At 35.1% G+C, this 17500-nt stretch overlaps 1 pseudogene; it reads right to left on the reverse strand.

Annotated features, from left to right (window-relative positions):
- Window positions 1-363: 363 nt before the first annotated feature.
- Window positions 364-1378, reverse strand: LOC101708922 (spermatid perinuclear RNA-binding protein pseudogene; annotated as a pseudogene).
- Window positions 1379-17500: the final 16122 nt, after the last annotated feature.

Consider the following 17500-nt stretch of genomic DNA (forward strand, 5'->3'; position numbering starts at 1 on the left):
TGTTCAATAGGAATGAGCTTCTGTCATTTGCTAAAAGAATGAGTAGTGGGGAACAGGATATATTGGAAATTTCATAACGAGTAACAGAACCATTCTCTTAGGCAAACCATAGGCAGGGATAGCTGTGCTGTAACCATATAGTATTCCATAGCCTGGAGCTATATAGCCAGGAGCAGCTGTACCCCAACAAAAGCTCCCCTCGTCAGAGTTCCTCTTCCTCTGCCTTGAACTGCCTGGACTGCTGCAGACACAGCTGTATTCACAATACCTTTTGCCTGAGGAATGCCTTCTTTTTCTTATTATTTGCTTCATTGGGTCCAGAAAACAGCTTCTCCAGAGCAGCTAGAGCTGTACTTGTCTTTGCTACTTTCTTATTTGGACCTGTGCTTCTGAATTTCTGTCCATGTTGTAGGTGATACCTTCTTTTTGCTGAACAGTCATATAGCTCAGAGCATCTGTCGGGTCCTGCTCACAAGGATCAGGAAAACCAGGACCCCTAGGAAGTAGTATTCCAGATGCCAAACACTCCATTATTTGTCTTGAGGCCTCCCCAGTGCCCAAAGGTCTATTACAAGTACCTATAGACTTTTCACATAAAAACTCTAGTGCCATCCTTTTAATGATGCCAATGTGGGGACTCTGTCGCACAAATCATGTAGAATGTGAAGAACAATTATACATGATTTTAATCCATTTGCCCTTGCCCGAAACCATTTGGCATGTCGGAGAGATGCCAAGGCTTTCTGCCTGTCCAGTAAGTCCCCGAGGATCTTTCATCACAACATTTTCTCCATCCTTCTCCAATTCATCCCTAATTAAAGCAGAAGTAATTATCATCTTGAAAGTTAGTGTGGGATCTTTTATATTTTGAGTTATAATAGATTCCTCATCTACACATTATTCCACTTGGTATTTCTCTTCTGTGTGTTTCTGGATCTGAATAGGAAGATTATCTTTGACTGTATTTAACTAGGTCTCTGTGAGTTTGTCTTTTCACATTAAAACCAGTTCCAAGTCCATATCATCCTTAATCAGCAAGCCTTTTGCAGCTAGGCCAATCCAATCCTCATTACACCACACAATGTCTGACCACCTTTGTCCTTGGAGTAGTTTTCTACAGCCTCATCTTTCTTCATGTCCGTCTCACCCTCTGTTTTTGTGCCTTTTTGTTACATCGAGTCAGTCTGAGACATGTTTAAGAGGACACTCAACAGTAGACACCACATTTTGAACAGCTTCAAGTTCATCTGGAGATGGATAGATTGTTGAATGTTTCACCATAGCATGGCTATCATCATTGGCAAAAGATTAAGTAGATCTCATGGTTTTCTATAGTATTTCAGCTTCTTTTACCAATTCTTTCCTCTCTTTCTTGTCGTCTTCACTAGACACTGTTTTGTGTGACAGTACCTCCTCATAAGCCTGAGTCCCCTGACAGTTACTCACCATCAAATACAGCAAAGACGTTTGAAGACTTTCCTCTGGAATACACCTGCGCAGCCGCACTCTGCACCGCCCCCCCCCGCGCCCCTCGCCCCTCGCCTTCTCGGGTCCTCTGCACAGTGGTGGTGGCTGCTTGCCCTGGTGGCGTTCGCATCTTCAGTCCTTGCTCCAGTGGCAGCGGTGGCCAGAAATCTTGTAACTAAAACTGTCAATCAATGAAATGAAAACTAATATAGAGACCTTTCACAGAAGACTAGAATAAACAGAAGAGAAAGTTTCTGAACTTGAGAACAGGTCTTTTGATTGAACTTAGGAGGGGGCGGGAGAGGGAGGGAGGGAGGGAGAGAGGGAGAGAGAATAAGGAAAAGAAGAGTAAATTAAGAATAAGGAAGCCTATGAGACTTCTAGGACATATTTAACAAACTAATATTCTTATTATGGAAACTCCAGAGGGTGAAGGAAAGAGGAAAGGGCTGAAAAATTATTTGGTGAAATAATAGCCTAAAACTTCCCATCTTCAACTAGATATGGATATACAGGTAAAAGAACCTCCAAGGACTAAAAATTGATTCAAGAACAGATCTTCACTACAGCATATTATAGTCAAAATATCAAATTATATGACAAAGAGAGCACCCTGCGAACAAGAGAAAAGCATCAAGTCCTTTAAAACAGAATACTCATTAGACTTACATCAGATTTCTCAGCAGAAACCTTACAGACCAGAAAAGAATGGGATATTATCTTCAAAATGCTGAAAAGAAAAGTCTGTTAATCAAGATTATCCCAGCAAAATTATCCTTCAAATTTGTAGAAGAAATAAAATCCTTTCAAGATAATCAGAAACTGTAGAGATTCATTCTCATTAAACTAGTGCTACAATACATACTTAGTACGTGAAAGAGAAAAAGAATCAAACATTAGCATGACAGAAAGAAACCTAATCACAGAAATCAATAATAAGAGAGGTAGAAATAAGAAAATATACAAAAGAAGAAGAGTATAATTAAAATGATAGGAGGAAGTTCATAACTATTAAAAATAACATTGACTGTAAATGGATTACATTTAGTAGTCAAAAAACATAGACTGGCTGAATCTATATTTTAAAAAGACTCAACTATATGTTATCTATAAGAAACTCACTTCACTGGTAAAGAATACACATAGACTAAAAGTGAAGGGTTGGAAAAAGACATATCAGTAAATGGAAACCAAAGTGTGTGGGAGATGTATTCTTGTCAAATAAAGCAGACTTTAAATAAAAAATTGTATAAAGAGTCAAAAATGACACTATATATTGATAAAAGAATCAATTCAGAAGGAAAATAGTATAACAATTGTAAATATGTATGCATCAAATATGAGATGGCCCAAATATATTTAAATCAGTTATTTTTAGATCTAACAGGAGCCATAGACTCTAATACAATCCTAGTGGGAGACTTCAACATTTCCCTTTCCTCAGTGTACAGATCATCTAGACAGAAAATTAACAACGGAACATTTGAGTTGAACCATACTATTGAACAAATGTACTTAATAGACATCTACAGAACATCTGTAGAACATCTATAGAGCAATTCATGCAATAACGATATTCTTCTCATTTGCACATGAGAGATTTTTCAGATGACATAATATGTTAGATTAGAGTAAATTCTTAAAAATTGAAATCATATTCTATATCTTCTCAGGTCATAATTAAATAAAAGTACAAATAAACATGAAGAATGGAAAATTTCTAAGTACATGGAAATTGAATAACATACTCTTAAATGACCATTGGGTAATTGATGAAATTAAAACAGAAATAAAAAATTTTTAGAAACAAAGGAAAAATGACAATACAATAATGCAAAATCTGTGGAATACAGCAAAGCAGTACTTATAGGCATAATTACAGAATAAATACATACATCACAAAACAGAGCTTAAACAACCTAATAATGCACCCAAAGACTGAGAAAAGTGATAAAAAATTAAACCCAAAATTAGTAGAAGGAAAGAAATAATAAAGATCAGATAATAAATATTTAAATCGAAACTAAAAATCTATGAAAGATCAATGAAATGGAGCTTTTTTTGAAAGAATAAACAAAATTGACAAATCTTCAAGCAAACTATTGAAAAAAAAAAGACAGAAGACCCCAATACATGAAAATACAACTGATAACTGCAGAAACACAAAGCATCTATGAAACTATTATGAACAATAATACTGAAAAGCTTGGAGAAAATAAATAAATTCCTGAACACATATAACCTACCAAAATTGAATCAGGAAGAAATAAAAAATCTAAACAGAACAATAATGAATAATGAAATTGAAGCAGTAATTAAAAATTTCCCATTGAAAAACCTCCAGGACCTGATGACTTTACTGCTGAATCTGAAACATGAAAAATGAAAACATTTTTAAAAGAACTAATTTCAATTCTTAAACTATTTCAAATAATTGAAATGGATGGTACTCTGACAAACTCTTTTTATGAGGACAACATAAAGATGCAAAAACAGCAACTAAAAGAAGACTATAAAATCATATCCTTAATGATCATAGATGCAAATATTCTCAATAAAATACCAGAGAACCAAATCTAAGAGCACACCACAAAGACCCTCATAGGGATCGAGTGTGTTTCTTCAGGAATGCAAACATTTGTATAATTCAATATACAAATTAATAATTGTGAATATATTAATGGAATGAAGGACAACAACAATACAAGCATTTCAATAAATGAGTCATTCAATAAGGTTCAACATTCCTTCATAGTAAAAACTCTCAGCAAATTAGGTATAGAAGTAACATACCTCAAAATACCAATGCCTATATTTTAAAAATTCACAGCCAATATCATACTGAAAAGAAAAAATTGAAAGAGTTCTTCTAAGTTCAGAATATGACAAAGATGTCTACTTTCACCACTCTTATTTAAGATGGTACTGGAAGTTTTAGCAAGAACAATTGGGCAAGAGAAAGAAAATAAAGAAAGAACTTAAATCATTTATATTTGCAGGTAAAATGATTTTATATGCAGAAAAACCTAAATACTCCATCAAAAAGTTGTTAGAATTGATAAATCAATTCAGTAAAGTTGCAGTATAAAATTCCAACATACAAAAAACTTCTATACACTAATAATGAACTTGCTGAAAAAGGAATAAAGAAATCAATTGTATTTACAATAGTTACAAAATGAAATATTTAAGAATAACAACCAGAGAGAAAGATCTCTACAATGAATATTATAAAATAATGATTAAATGAATAATAAAAAACACACAAAAATAGCTACCACCATGCATGAATGAGTATTGTTAAAATAAACACACTACCTAAAGTCATCTATAGGCTTAATGCAATTTCTATCAAAATAGCAATGGGTTTCTTTACAGAATAAAAAAGTCTTAAAATTCCTATGGAACCAACAAAAGACCCTAAATAGCCAAGGCCATCTTGAGGGGAAAAAACCAACGAACAGTGCTGGAGACATCATAATACCCAATTTCAAAACATACTACGTAGTTACAGTAACCAAAATAGCATGATACTCACATAAAGACAGACACAGACCAATAAAAGAGAGCATTCAGAAATTAGTCTATATTCATAGAGCCAACAGATTTTTGACAAAATCACCAAGAACATTCATTGGAGAAAAAGATAGTGAATGGTGCTGGCAAATTGGATATGGATATGTAGAAAAATAAAACTAGATCTATTCTCACCATACACACAAACACCAAAATGAATTCAAAGTAGATCCAAGACCTAAATGTTGAACTTGAAGATATGAGATTACTTCCACAAACATAAGGGAAACACTTCAAGTTATTGTTTTAGGGAGTGATATTTTAGGTAGGACTCCAAAGACACAGGCAATAAAAGGAAAAAAAGAAATGGGATTATATTAAACCAAGGAGAAGTTTATACATAGTAAAATAAATAATCAATGGAATTGAGTCAGCCTATGGATTGGGAGAAAATATTTGTAAATTATTTATCTGACAAGAGATTAATATCCAGACTATATAAAGACTCAGAAATTTGAACACCATAAACCAAATAATCCAATTTTAAAATGCGCTGGAGAACTAAAAGAAATTTATCAAAACAAGACATGCTGATGACCAACAAGTATATGAGAAAGTGCTCAAACTCACTAATCTTCAGGGGAATGTAAATAAAAACTAAAATTAGATATGATCTCACTCTAGTTAGAATGGCTATCATCAAAAAAACAAAAAATGACAAATGCTAGTGAGGATGCAGGATAAAAAGAAAACTCTTACACACTGTGCTTGGGATTGTAAATTTGTATAGCCATTATGGAAAGCAGTATGGAAATTCCACTAAAAGTAAAATATGATCCAGCAAATGTACTACTGAATATATATCCAAAGAGGCCAAAGACATCATACCAAAAAGACATCTGCAAGTTCATGTTTATTAAAACACTATTCACAATGGCTAAGATATATAATTAGCCCAGATACCTTTTAGTGGGACAATGGGTAAAGAGAGTGTGGCATACATTCACAATGGAATATTAATCAGCCATAAACAAGAATTAAGTCCTGTCATTTGCAGCAAAGTAGATAGAACCGAAGGTCATTATCTTAACTGAAGTAAGATACACAGACAAATACTGGGTGTTCTCTCTCATTTGTGGAAACAAATAGCATAATGGAGTGGAATGAAATAGTGGTCACTCATACCAGGAAGGAATTGGGGACAGGAAGTGGAAAGAAGCTGTATTAGTCACCTTTCCAATTGCTGGACACACTATCTGACACAGCTTAAAGGAGGGGAGGTTTAAATTAGCTGATATTTTAAGAGGATTTGGTGCATGATCAGCTGGTTCAAGGGCAGAAATATCATGGCAGAAGGGTGTGTCTGGACAAAACTGCTTCATTTATGGAGACCAGGAAGCAGGGGAACAGGGTCAGGGAGGAAGGCCCAAACATAGACACAACCAGAAGTATGCTCTGCTCTGCCAATCCCACAGGTGGATCCCAAAGCCAACCAAATTGACACTGTCCTGCTTAACTATTATGGAAGGTCAATAAGGGCATCAAAATGCAGTTAGAGAGAAGAAATTATTTCCAGTCCTTATTTAGTATAGTAGGATAAGTAAAGGTTAAAAATGTCTATGGTATATTTCAAAAGCAGTAGAAAAGGAGAGGATGAAATTCCCAGCACATAAAAATGATTAATGTTTGAGGAGGTAGAATGCTTATTACACATTGTATACACATATTGGACTATTATAATGTACCCCATAAAGTTATATAAAATTATCTTAAAAATTAAATTAAATAAAATTTAATAAAGACCATAGGAGGAACAACTGAAATGTAGTTGTTTGGACAATTCTATACTACAAAACTCATCTATAGTGAACTTCAAAACACCAAGACAATTCTGAAGCTAATAACTAATTTAAGTGAATATTTCAAGCTAAAATTTTCACTTCTTATTGTTATCCTAAAGAATAATCTTTGAAAAAAAAAAAAGAATAATCTTTAAAAACATTGTTGGTGTTATATGATATGTATCTCTACCTTCTTACATTGGTTATATTTTAAATGCAGTCTTAATAACTTGAGTGGAAATTGGATTTTGGAAATGTGTCTTTTAAGGCTGTGAGAGGAGTTACTGTTTTAAATTATAATGGCAATTTAAATATTATAAATAGCATACAGTTTTTGTTCTTCCGGATATAGAACAATGAGTTTGAAAATCTTGGCTAGTCATATTTACTGAAATAAAATTCAGAGGAAAATAGAATAATTCATGGTAATATAGGTTAGGAATGCATGACCCACCTGCATGTTAACTGCATTTTTTCATGTAGTTTATAAAATATGGTTGCATAGCTCATGAAAAGCGGTAAGCTTTAGTAACTCCACAGGGTTGAATAAATATGAGTTTCTAAAAGAAATGGGGTCATGGCAATAAGGCAGTATGCTTCATGAGGAAATGTTAATGATGATGCTTATTTATAGGGTAAAAACTTGTCCTAATCTGATTAAGATTCACCCAGAGCCTGTTCTTTTTACACTTGTAACACAGTTGTTTCCCAAGAGATGGCCAAGTTTGAGGCCAATGTCTCCCCAGAAAGACCATTTTTTTTTTCCTGGCTTGGAGAAACTGCCATCTATTTCATTCCAGAAAGTGAAACATTAATGACTTTTCATTTTAGAAGTAATAAAATTACTGGAAAGAGAAACTGGATGGATACTCTGGCCCTTTGCAGGAATTGACAAACTGAAGTCCAGGGAGATTTCTTCAGCATAGATCTTGTTGGATAGGTCAGAAACCACCTCCATCTGATTTCAGCTACAGGCTAAGTATCCCTAATTCTCTCATTTTAATCAAGTCATGAATTAAACCAGTCGTCAGTGAGGCAGTGAGCAGCACAGCACAGATACAAATGCACAAAACAAACAAAAGTAGTCAAGATGGCTTTTGATTTATTTGCTTAGACATTTTTTGAGGCCTCACATGTTAACTGTGAATGAGGTAAAGACACGAAATGTCTGCTGCTATGGGCTCTGCTGGTGGGAAAAGGGCTCTGGCCTTTTTCCACATGACTGACTCTGTGCATTTATGCCTGAATAATGATCCCAGCATGTTGTCAAAGCTAAGAGGTACAAGCTAAGAAATCTTTACTGTCTCTCTATTGCCTGTAAAATAAAGTTGTACTTTTCAGCTTGTCATTGATGCAAAATCCTTTGTAAAGTATCCTCTATACACCTTTGGTTTAACAATTTTTGGCATTGTGCTTGGTGTTGGGTATAGAGCAATGAACTAGAGTGGCATGTCCCCATGAGACATTACTTTCACTTGTAGGAAGGTAGGTGTACAACTGTCATGCAAATGATTAATTACAATGTGAAAACAACGACATATAAGAAAACTGAAAAGGCTCTTTGCCTTGACAAATTACTTCATTGAATTTAGTCTTTTAAGCGTTTATTTTCAGAAGTGGACAACCAGTTTCACAATTGTAAGGGAAAAATCAAAGAAACCCACAGGATTTAGGAGGATAGAGTACAGTATGAATACTGAATACTTCAGTACCTGGTTGATCTATGGGTCAATTTTGGTTATTCTTTCACATTTATTTTACTGTGTGCTTGCTTTATGGTCATGATTTCACAGTTATATCGAGAGGTGTCACTATTCTGCAAGATAGTGACAATATAGAACAAATAGAAATCTAAAATTATTCTGTTCAAGCTGGTGTGAAATAAAGACTCTTCCCACTAGCGACCTCCAGTTTGTAGATGTTTGGTCCTCAGCATCTTCTTATGTTCTCACTTACCTGGTATCAGAACATTGGATGCATATCTTCTTAATTCTATACCTCAAACACTTTTGTTAAGAAGGAAGGAGTACTGTACTCTTGAATTTCTCTAATGTAACTGAGTTACTTGGGGCTGCCATAACAAAGTACCATAGACTGGGTAGCTTGGAAGCCACAGTTATGGAGGTTAGAAGTCCAAGAGTAGGCTTCCAACATGGTGAGGGTTCTCTTTTAGCTTGGATAATGTAGACTTCTTATATCTTTGAATAGCTACAAGATGACAAGAGTCCTCTAGGGTCTGTTATATATAAGGGTACTAATCTCATACATGAGGACTTGATTCTCGTGACCTAATTATTTCTCAAAGGCCTCACATTCTAATTGTCATAACAGGATTTCAACAGATGATCTTTGGGGGCATACAACATTCAGTCTATAATAACCAGGTCCTTTTTTTTTTTTTTTGGTATCGGGGATCAAACTCAGGACTTTGCGCTTGTGAGGCAGGTGGCAGAACTCATGCTTTTATATTTTTGAGAAGATTTTCTTGCTCCCTAACACAATTACCAATATTTTTACTATATTTTGACAATATTTTAGACAAACGTATCCCTAAATCTTCACAAATCTGAAACTAGTAGTAATCTAATAAAAGTGTATGAATTCTGGGGGCAGAAAATAGTATGTCATCGCAATGCCAAAAAATATGGACTTCACATTACAATGATTTAAGAAGTTTTGTCTATGTTCATGCTAACAAATTTTCATTTGCCTTTCTTGGAGGAAAAAAAGGCAGATTCCACTATTGGTTTAAGGCTTAATTCTAATTTTCAAACCATTTTTTGCCCAGTGATCCCAAATGAAATTGCACTCCCAACTCAGCCTAGCTGAATTATGGTCAGTGCGACCTTGTAATGCAGCCTAGATCTAGGATTCAGAGTTCCATGGATGAGCCCTGAGTACCCTTTTTGTTCTATTGAATTTTTCCTTCCTTCTCCAAATTTTGTCCAGTTGGATAACATGTGCTTATTTTTCATCAAGGTCATGAAACCCTGCCCAACTTTTCCAGTGAGACTTATTATTTTTCCCCTTACCTTCTTTACCATGGTTCTGCACAAACTTACGAAATGCTTAAAGCCAAGGCCTTGCTACTGCTTTCCCTAGGGTTTGCCTCCAAATCTCTGGGATTTTTTTTTTCTTTACTTAGGGTTAAAGTCTATCTATTCCAATTTTCTGTAGGATTTTTTATCATGAACCACTGTTGGACTTTCTCAAATGCTTTTTCTGCATCTATTGAGATGATCATATGTTTTTATTCTTGGCTCTGCTAATATGGTGTATTATATTTATTGATTTGTGTATGTTGAACCATCTCTTTTCCCTGGGATGAATGCTTCTTGGTCATGGTGTGTAACTTTCTTGATGATTTACTGCATTGTGTTTGCCAGTATCCTATTGAAGATTTTTGCATCTATGTTCATTAGGAAGATTGATCGCATAGTTCTCTTTTTTGGTTGGATCCTTCTCTGCTTTTGGTAACAGTGTAATGCTTTCTTCTAGGAATAAATTTAGGAGTATTGCTTCCCTTTCAATTTCACTGAAGAGTTTAAGAAGTAATGGCATTAGGTCTTCTCTAAATTTTTTTTGGTAGAATTCAGCAGTGAATCCCCCAGGGCCTGGGCTTTTCTTTGTTGATAGGTTTTTGAATTAAATCTTCAAATTCACTGACTGATATTGGTTTATTTAGAATTTTTATATCTTCTTGATTCAGTTTTGGTAATTCATATGCATCTAAGAATTTGTCTATTTCGTCCATGTTTTCCATTTTATTAGAATACAGGTGCTTGAAGTAGCTATTGATTATCTGGATTTCTGCAGGATCTGTTGTGATTTCACTCTTTTAATTCCTAGTTGCATGGATATGAGTATTTTCTTTTTTTGATAAGGTTGGCTAAGGGTTTGCCAATTTTATTTAATTTTCCAAAGAATTCTTTGATTCATCAATTCTTCGTATTATTTTCCTAGTCTCTATTGCATTAATTTCTGCTCTGATCTTTATAATTATCTCCCTGATATGAGATTTGGGCTTGGCTTGCTCTTCTGTTTCTAGAAGCTAGAGGTTCAACATTAGGTTGTTTATTTGAGCTTGCTCTGTTTTTCTGATGTGATAATTGACTGCTATTAATTTTCCTTGTAGGATTGCTTTCATTTTGTCCCATAAGTTCTGGTATTTTGTATTGGCATTATCATTTAATTCTAGAAATTGTCTAATTTCTTCTTTAATTTCATCTATGACCCATTGGTTGTTCAGGAAGATGTTATTTACTTTCCATGTGTTTACGAATTTCCTGTGGTTTGTTTTGCCATTGATTTCCAATTTCACTGCACTATGGTCTGATAATATGCATGGGATAATGTCAATTCCTTTGCATTTACTTAAGTATGTTCTATTAGTTAGTATGTGGTCTATTTTGGAGAACATCCCATGTGCAGCTGAGAAGAATGTATGTTCTGATGTTGTGGTGTGGAACACTCTGTAGACATCTACCAAGTGGATTTCTTGAAAAGTTTATTTCAGTTCTAGTATTTTATTGTTGAATTTTTTGGGTCTGGTTTATTTGCCTATTTGTGACAATGGAGTATTAAGCTCCCCCATTACAACTGTATTAGTGCTTATTTGATTTTTCATATCCATTAATATTTGTTTTACATGGTTGGATGCACTGGTATTTGGTCCATATGTATTTGTGATTGTTATCTCTTCCTCTTCGATTATTCCCTTTACAAGGATGTGTGACCTTCTTTGTCTCTCTTAATCAGTCTTGGCTTCAAATCCACTTTGTCTGCAAATAAAATAGCTACACTTGCTTTTATTTTTTTTCAGTACATCACTGCTAATCTCCCTGTCTTCCTCTTTCTCAGTGGAATGCTCCTCAACAAGCATCTTCTGCTGCTCACAGTAGAGTTCAGCAAATTCTTCCATTGTTAGATCCTCTTTATGGTCCTCAGCAAGAGCCATACTATTGCCTATAGACACAATCTCCTCCACTACCTTTGCATCAGACCCTTCAAATTCATGTTCAGTGACACATTCTTGCCATGGTTTCCTACAGGATGAGTTTAAGGTCTGGTATGTGACATTTTCCCAGGCTTTGTCAATGAAATCACTGCAGGAGAGGACATTGAAATATTTCTTCCAGATCTCTTTCAGTTAAGAATGTCTCCTCAGAGATATTAGAACTCCTGGTGAAGAGCACCTTTGTGTACAGCTTCTTGAGGTTGTATACCACTTGCTGGTCCATGGACTGTAGAAGATGTGTTGTGTTGGTGGGAGGGGAGACTTGACGTGGATAAAGTTGTATTCAGCATTCATATCATCCACCGGGGCTAGAGGGTATGCTGGGGCATTGTCTATTAGAAGAAGGGACCTTTCAGGTGGTTGATTGTGAGGAAGATATTTCTGAACTGTGAGTGTAAACAACTTGTGCAGCCATTCCATGAACAGTTGCCTTGTGACTCAAGCTTTCACACTAGCCCTGCACATGATAGGCAGTCTAGCCTTGTTCACATTCTCTTTCTTGAATTCAGGATGGGTCTGAAATATTACAGCAGTAGATTGGCGCTTCTGTTTGCACATAGAAAAGTTGTCAATCTGTTTTTCATGAGCTTGTGCCCAGGCAGTGCCTTTTCCTCCTGCACAATATAGGTTCTGTTCATCACCTTTTTTGAGAAGTGTTCCTCACAGTTGAACACTTGTTGGGCCATGCTGTGGTTTTGTCAGAACTGGAAGCCTCACCGTTTCTTATCACACTGTGGATATCACTTCTCTTGTGGAATTTATTTTTTTCCCATTAAGTTTATTGGTACATTTTAGGTATAAAATACAGTTACATTCATCATTGGGATCTTGTACCTTTACATGAGTACCTTGGTTCTTATTTTTTTCCCCTTCCCTTGTCCTCCCTTCACCCCCTCCATCCTTCCCTATTTGCAAACTTTGTTTCCATTTTTTTCCTTTTCTCAAATTTTTTTCTTTTCCCTTCTTTCCTTTCCCCTACCCCTCCCACTTTTCCTGCTCCTTTAGACCATTTCTTCCTGTTACATAATATCAATTATTCATTTTTTAAATTACAATATCAAGATCTAGGAGATATCACCACAGATTTTACAGAATTTAAAAGGATATAGAAAGTATATTACAAAAATCTTTTTTGAAATAAATTTGACAACTTCTAAGAAGTACCTTGGAAGACAAATTAATGAAACTGACTCTGGAGGAAATATAAAATTTGAATAACACCTATTAAAGAAAATATATTCCTAGCTTCAAAACCTACCTATATGACAACAGCAGGCTCATATACATTTTAACTGATAAATTATATCAAACAATTAAAGCAGAAAAAAGAAGGAACACTTCTCCCCTCATTTTAGGAACTTAACATTGTGCTAATCCTAAAACTGGATAAAGATAATAGAAGAAAAAAGTATGAACATAGATAGAAATTTGCTTAACAAAACAAACTATTAGAAGTCAGATCTGGCAGTAGGTAGAAAGTGGTTTTGTTATAGGGATGGCAGTGTTGGTTCAGTATTGGAAGATCCACCCCCAAAAGTCATCATTTTAACAGAGGAAAGGGAAAAGCCATATGATCCTGTCACTCGTTGGAGAAAAAGTATTGGACTAAATTCTACAGCTGTTTATGGTAAAAAGTTATCAGGAGACTAGAAGTAGAACAGAACCTTCTCAACAGATTAAAGACATGTACTCCATACTTCCAGTGAGAATGCCTTATATGAATGGAGAAGATACAAATGCTTTCTCCTTAAGTTGGGGAACAAGGGCAGATATGCTTACTCTTTATCTGTCCATTAAACTTTGAAACCTAGGCCCCACCAAAATAGTCTGGCAGTAAAATGACACAATTAGGATACGATTGGCAAGGTAGAAGCAAAATCTTTATACGTAGATGAAATGATCATCTACAGAGAAAATACTAAGAAATCTCTAGGAGCCCCTAGAACTTGTATTTGAATTTAGCAGGATTAGAAAACACAAAATATATATAAAAATTCAGGTCTATGTATACTTGCTATAAATGAAGAATTAGATATTGAAATTTAAAAGTTATGTAGGAGTACAAAGGACCTAGAAAAGTTAAAAAATAACTAAATAAAAAAACAGTGTTGGAAGACTTTTAGTACCTAATTTTAAGACTTTCTCTAAAGCTACAGAAATCAAGACAGTGTTGGTGTAAGGAAAGACATATAGATCATTGGAATAAAACAGAGAATCTAGAAATAGAACCACACATATATGGTCCACTCAGTTTTGAAAGATTATTCAACATTAGCATTTTATAGACTATAAACTCAATTCAAGAGCCGAGGAAAAGATAGTGTTTTCAGCAAATGGCACTAGAACACCTGGTGTTTGTATATGAAAAATTAACCTCAACACTTTATTTCCATACATAAAAATAACTCAAAGAGATCTATGAACCTAAATATGAAAGCCTAAAAGTGTAAAACTTTAAGAAGAAATTATAAGGGAAAATGTTTATGAATTTAGGGTAGGCAAGAACTACCTAGGATACAAAAGACATGATGTATAAAAGAAAAAAAAAAGATAAATGAGATCCCATCAAAATTTAGAACTTTAAATGACATCATTAAAATGAAAAGTAGTCCTTAAACAGACCATATTTACAATGCATATAACCTATAACCAGAATATATAAAGAATTCTTAGAGCTCATTAATAGACAACCCAATTAAAAAGTAGACATAAGAAGATGATAAATAGCCAGTATAGCACAAGGAAAGGTGTGCAAGTCTAGAATCAGAAAAATACTAATCAGTACAATAACAAGATTGAATTATACACTCATTAGGGAGATGAAGTTAAAAGTTTTAAAAGCCTTGTCATGACTTTTTTTTTTGTTGGATTCTTCCCCTTTGCATTTAATTTGTCACACCCAAAGGATTCATTCTGCTGGGTTTCCTGGAGTTGTGATCCTCATTGTCTTTTCCTAGGGTATTGTCTAAATTTTTTGGAGTGCCGGTTTGGTATTCATGAAGTTCCTGAGTTGCTCTTTATCATGAAAGTATCTTATTTCTCCATCAATTTTGAAAGATAGTTTTGTAGGGTACATCAATCTGGGTTGGAGGCTGTTTCCCTTTAGTGCTTGAAATACATCACTCCAAGCTCTTCTTGCCTTGAGGGTTTGCATTGAGAAGCCTGCTTTGATTCTGATGGGCTTCCTTTGTATATGATTTGTTTCTTTTCTCTCACTCCTTGTAGAATTTTGTTCTGTTGGATTTCTGGAATCCTAACTATTATATGCCTATGTGTAGATTTTTTTCATCAAGGCTATTTGGAGTCCTATAATGCCTCACTTATCTGTATGTCAAGTTCTTTTCCCCTCCTTGGGAACTTTCCTGCCATCACTTCTGTGAACAGTTTTTTTATGTCATCTGCACTCTCTTCTCTTTCTTCATTGACTCAAATCAGTCTTATGTTATTCTTCTTTGCATCATCTAGCAGGTGCTGGATTGATTTCTCATGTTCCTTTAAAATTTTAAAGCAATTTTTCTTTTCCTGGTCATTAATTGCAATCTTTTCTTCTATATCTGAAATTCTATCCTCACATTGGTTCATTCTGCTGTGTAGACTTTCGATGGAGTTTTTAATCTCCTGGAAATCTGTTTGCATCTGTTTTATGGATTCCATTTGTTTCCTGTGTTGGGATTCCATCATGTTCCTCAGATCCTCTATTTTTTAATCTGTGTCCTCTCTAGATTTATTAATCATGTCTTGCATCATGAGCAAAATCTTTGCTATTATCTGAGTAATTATTTCTGATTTCATTTTTCCCAGATCCTCTTTTGTTGCCAGTTCAGAGAGTCCAGGTGGTTGAGTATCAGATTGTTCCATCTTGTTTCCCTTTGGAGTTGCTGTAGGTGATCCAGAAGTCTGTTTTTGAGGCTTGTTTATGTGTCTTCTCATTTCCACATGGGGGGGGGTGTGCTTCTGGCTCCTGAGAGGCTTGCCTTCTCTGCCCTAGGAGCTTGGGATGGCAGTGGGGGAGCTTCCTTCTGAGTTCTGGGACCAGCTCAGCTTCTCTGCCCTAGGAGCTTGGGATGGCAGTGGGGGAGCTTCCTTCTGGGTGCTGGGCCTGGCTCAGCTTCTCTGCCCTAGGAGCATGGGATGGTGGCGGGGGAGCTTCCTTCCGGGTGCTGTCTTATGGAATTTATCAAATCACCCTCTACTGGCTTTAAATATATCATTTGTTGCACTTGGAGTTTTATTGGGGTAAATTACTGTAAAATTTCCTGACTTTTTCACAGATCATAGTTTCACTAATGCTATCACCTGCCAGCTGTTTCTCATTCAACCACACTAACAAGTTTTCCACCTATTCCAGCACTTGTGTCCTCTTCCTGATTAACATCGTTACTCCCTTTGCCACAACAGCTCCTTTGATGGCATTTTTATTTTTCAAAATAGTTGAACTTGTTGACATCATCATCTTTTACTCTGAGGCCAGATCAGTCACATGCCCATGCTTTTTTACAATTTCTTTCTTCAATCAATAGTTATTTTCTTCAAAACCTTCTTGCTCTGCATTTTCTTATAACTTTCATTATTGCTGTACACATTCATGTTACTTTCATTACTGCTTGGCACATTCTGGGTTACCTTCATTACTACTCTCCACTTTCTTTGGAGCCATGCTGTATTGAGTAATATTCTACAGTACTGTATGTGGTAAAAAGAACAAAACAAAGCTTCACAGAAAGTGTGTACAGGTCTGTCTGTGACCATGATCTCAACTAGAGGAAGCCATGAGCATGTTTCAAAGCAGGGAAGAGGCCATTATCATGTTTTTCAAGTGATGTGGAGTTTCTTAATGGAAGCAAAATTTTGCTGAAAGTTTCTGTTTACAAAGTCAATTGTTCATGAATCAAGACATTGCTGTAATACAGTAAAGTGTGCTTAGTTTTTCCTCATCTTTCTGTTCTTCATTCTCCCTCTTTTAGTGTTTCCTTACATTAAATATATATATAATATAATATAATATTATATATATATAATTTGTATTAGTTCACTGTTTTTCTCTTCACTTTTCTCAGTGTTTTACTGATTCATGAAATTTAGAAGCCAGAAAGTCTCTTACTTGAACAGACACAACTCATAACCTTAGTTGTGTTCATTATTCAACATTTAATTGGTTGTATGGACTTGTGTTAATTATTTGACTGAAAATAAGTTGTAAATAAAGAAAAAATCTACATGGATTCATAAGAGAAACATATATGGTCTTATTGTAAAGCACTTAGCAAGTTAGATTATTAGGGCTGTTTGTTTCATTTCCTTCCTTCTAGTGGCTTAGGAGATGTGAATTTTCTACTTGGTTAAGATGAGCCTGAGTTTAAATACCCTACACGAAAGAATTCTTAATGTAAACTGGCTAATTGTTGAAAGCTTTGATATTGTTTTCAGGATAATCCTGATTTAATCCTTTTATTATTACAAAACCTTGAACAAATTAACTTCTCAGAGGTTTACCAGAGCTCACTAGTAAAACTGAACATGCATTTTGATAGGTAACATTTTGTCCATCTAAATCAGGACTATCTCTACTTCTTTCCCAACCCACACTGTCTTTTAAGCAACCTTCCCCTCTCTACTGGACCAAAGTGGTTTTGGTGGTAAGTGATAGACACAACCTCTT

This window comes from Heterocephalus glaber, unplaced genomic scaffold (genome assembly GCF_053883595.1).
Source record: "Heterocephalus glaber isolate CG9 unplaced genomic scaffold, H.glaber_assembly_v1.0 deba00001720, whole genome shotgun sequence".
In the NCBI taxonomy this organism is placed as follows: Eukaryota; Metazoa; Chordata; class Mammalia; order Rodentia; family Bathyergidae; genus Heterocephalus; species Heterocephalus glaber.